At 46.7% G+C, this 3876-nt stretch overlaps 1 long non-coding RNA gene across 1 annotated transcript; it reads right to left on the bottom strand.

Moving 5' to 3' along the window:
- Positions 1–289: 289 nt before the first annotated feature.
- On the bottom strand, positions 290–3867 carry LOC114636188. The gene is made up of 4 exons (XR_003713574.1): positions 3319–3867; positions 2891–3040; positions 1113–1246; positions 290–672 (listed from the first exon to the last, which is right to left on the bottom strand). It is a non-coding gene; the product is annotated as an uncharacterized LOC114636188 (long non-coding RNA).
- Between the last annotated feature and the right edge of the window lie 9 nt (positions 3868–3876).

The following is a 3876-nucleotide window of genomic DNA, read 5'->3' as shown; positions in this document are numbered from 1 at the left end:
AGTGTTTGTGGGGTTCTACCACCAAAGGGTGCCTGGCACGCCCCAGAGTAGGATTCCTTATATTATTTCTTGTAAACACGGGAGAGGATGTAGCCAACGTCCCTGCTCATTGGTCTCTGAGTGGATGTGGCACTCATCCTAGTCCCCAAGGATCTTGTCTAATTGGCATTGTCTTTCTCTCTCGAATGACATCTGGAACACAACTTCTCTCTAGCCGAGAATACCTGAAGCCCCTGCTTCCCTTGTTTGTGTGTAGTGAGTCTGATTACTGATTTTTTTTTTTTGAAGGTTAGGTTCCAAAACAAGACAGTTTTATTTCTGAGATCAGAAGACACCAGTAAGAATTGAAATGATCCGGCTGAAAACAGGACTCTTTCCCATTTCTGGGCTGTTAGTGAGTGCCGCACTCACCCGAAATTGTCCCCACAACTGTATTGCTGGCACAAGTCCCCTGGGAACTGGAGGGGGACTCTGCCCTCCATGGTCTCAAAAACATCAATTCAGGGCACCACAGGCGGTAAGGTCTCCAAGGGTTTGAGTGCTCCGCTTCTGACCTGGCCCAGAGAGGACGCTTCTAACAACCTCACAGACTGAAGAAGCTCCAGCCAGACGTGCCTTAGTCTCAGTGATGGAGTACCAGAGTAGGAGGCTCAGCAAGGCTGTGGGGATCACCTGAGGGAAACAGCAGGGATAACTGAAGAAAATGAATGGCCATTTGAGGAAGAACCTTGGAGGAGCTAAAGAATTGGGTACGGGGGTTAGGTTGGAAGCAAGTATAGGAGGTTGTTATCCGGACTAGAAAGAGATGGGGTCAAGAGTAGTCAAAAGCCGCCCCTGAAGATGGAAAACTGTGCAAAGAGCCCTTCTCTTGCTTTTTCTTGACGCCCCTCCAAGGCAAAACAGAAGACCCCTTGGTATCTTTTTTGCCTCTGTAGCTTCTGTCACAGTCATACCTCTTCACCCCGTCCCTACCCCATCCTTCTACCCCTCCAAATGGGAGCTCCATGTGGCAGGGTATCTCGGAGCTTTGTAAACGCAGTGTCACACAAAGTTCTGAAGATGCTTAAGATCCTCAGAAAGTGTTTGTTGAACAGCCAGCTGGGGAAGGGTACCTTTTCCTTCTCGTGGGCAACCTGGACATGGCAGGAGATGGGGGCACCGCGGACATCATCGACAGCGGTTGAGGAAAATGGATCACTTGAAGAAGGCTCTCGATGCAGCGAGCCTTGGACTGTCCAGAAAACCTCTGTGGAAGTAACAATGAGATCAATGTTAGGGTAGATGCCTAGGAGAACTGAGAATAGTGTCCAAGGAGAAGGAAAAGACATGAGAGAGTGGGAGCTGTAATCCTGAAGACTGGCTTTAGACACTACGGAAAATTTGTCCGTTATCACGAGGCATATAGAAAAACTGGGAGAAAGGAGTTGGCAGTAACCCATCAGCTGCCCATAATGAATGGAAAATTGGTGAGATTTACAACTGGGTTCAACAACCCCATAGGTCAATGATCAAGGATAGCAACCAAACTTCAAAGCCATCCACCATGCTCTCTGGTCAGCAGACATTCTCACCCCTCTCTGGCATTAGCCCCTTTCTTTTCCCTTGTATAACTGTTAGTCTCCGTTCTGGGGGCTGTAAGATAAAATCAAGCCCATCTCCCATCCCACCCCAAAGTTGGCTTGACACAAAGAAGGTGGACAGAGCATCCTTTCCCCTGGAGGACAGTGATTGGTTCAAGGTTGTGTACATGACCCAAGACAGGCCAATAGGAGCCCTCTGCCAGGCTCTCCCCAAGTCACCAGGGACAGAGAGACTCCTTCCCACTGGGGTTGCTAATTACAAGGATGTTAGACTAACACTTTAGCTTAGAGGAATACAAGTTGGGTTTGTTTTTTGCTTTATTAGTTTTTGTTTTTGTTTTGTTTTTGAGACAGGTAGTCCTGTCTCTGTAGTCCTTGCTGTCCTGGCACTCAAGAGATCTGCCTGCCTCTGGCTCTGGATATTATAGGCATGCACCTCCACTGCCCGGCTAAGACTTGGGTTTCTGTTGCATCCTTGAAACATAAAGAATGTCACCTGGAGGTTATAGTTTCACACTCATGGACTGGTAAGGGACACAGAGGTCCTTGTACTCACCCAAAGCACTAAGGGAACCAGGAATGTCAATCATGTGCCTTTATCTCCTCAATGAAGGAGAAAAGATCAAATACCTGCATTCCATCCAGAAAGCTGAGAGTGGATTTTGTGATCAACCTGGTGACCTTTTGCTCCTCTGTGGAGGCTGACCTCCCTCACCTTTTGCTATAGAGACAGACCTCACCCAAATTCCCCAGAATGTTTATCCCAGACTCTTCCCTCCCTAGACCATTACCATCCTTAGGGAAGATGTCACCTGTACTTTATGGCCTGCTGACCTCTATGCTCAGTCAGGGACCACACTAGATTCTAAGCCTTTTAGCTATAGAACCCACCCTCATGGTCACGTGTACTTTGTAAAGGAGTTCCTATGTAGTCACACCTTAAGCTTTGTTGTGCACCTAGCATTGGGCTGACTGTTGCCTGGAAACCTTTTCCAAAAATGTACAGTGTTTTAAATATGCCCACAATGAACCACTTGCATTAGACTCCCTGCAGTCTGATCCAGGTTGACAATGCCAGTCTACACTGGGTTTTCATTCTTATCTACTTCCGTGGTGGTTTGCTTCCCTATATGACACCTGCAGGGATCCCCTCAGTGTACCTGTGTGTAAAAACACATGCAAATCAGAGAATATGCCCGAGAAAGATATGTCTGTGAAAAAAATAGACCTTGGTCCTACACCCCTTCCCAACTCTGCAAAGACACTTTCTGTGGCCATCAAGGTTTGGGAGCCTCCCATCACACTCTGACCTGCAACATGGCCAGTGCCCTCCAGAAGAGTTTGGAGTTGGCGATGCGGAGGTTCAGCATGTGGTTCTGTAGGATCTTTCCCAGCAGCACATGGGCCCCAGTACTCACTGTATTCAACACCCACTTGGTGCTTAACTCACGCTGGAACTTCTAAAATGCAAACACACAGCAACATCAGAAGTTAGAGGCTGAGAAAGAAACAGGGTGTGAGCCGCCTGTGGTAGGAAATCAGACACCAAAAGGGAGATCATTTATTTGATGACACAAGGCTTTAACTTTCTTTTAAACTTTTTATTCTAATCTCGTGAGGGCTAACCTTAACCCATAAGCCCCAGTTGCTCAGGACAGATAATTTCCTGAATCGCTGGGGGCTGTTTTTATAAAATAACAAGCTACCTATTTTCACTTCAGTAAACAAAGGTGCTTACCTCAACTGAGTAGGATGTGCTTGATCACAGATAGGTGGCAGGTATGTAGTCAGGAAGTACATCCGAATGTGTGCTTGCCCCTGATTGGATGAAGGCAGGATGTACACAGCCCTGTGGGTTTTGCCTTTATAAGCACCTCATTACCAAAATTCAACACCATCTCTGGGAACCCTGTGTATGGATGGAGCTAGTGTCCATCTTCCCGGCCAGTATTTAATAAAGCTTGCTTTAATTAGGCAATCATGGATTTGGTCTTTCTTCTAGACATTTTCATGTTTATCTACTTTATTTTTAAAAACAAGTTATTGTATTTTTAATGTGTATGTGTGTATGCGTCTGTGTACCAAATGCATGTTGTGAACTTGGTGGACTGAAGAGGGTATCAGCTGATTTGGAACTGAGGTTACTGACAGTTGTTTTCTACCAGGTGGGTGCTGACAGTTGAACCTGGGTCTTCTGGAAGAGCAAGAGGTGCTCATAACTGCTAGGGCATCTCTCCAGCCCCCACATTTTCATTTGACCCTTGGAGGATCCATAGATCCTATGATGTGGGAGGAG

Source organism: Grammomys surdaster, unplaced genomic scaffold (assembly GCF_004785775.1).
Source record: "Grammomys surdaster isolate TR1022 unplaced genomic scaffold, NIH_TR_1.0 122881, whole genome shotgun sequence".
Taxonomy (NCBI): Eukaryota; Metazoa; Chordata; class Mammalia; order Rodentia; family Muridae; genus Grammomys; species Grammomys surdaster.
This window is presented reverse-complemented; position numbering and strand designations above follow the sequence as displayed.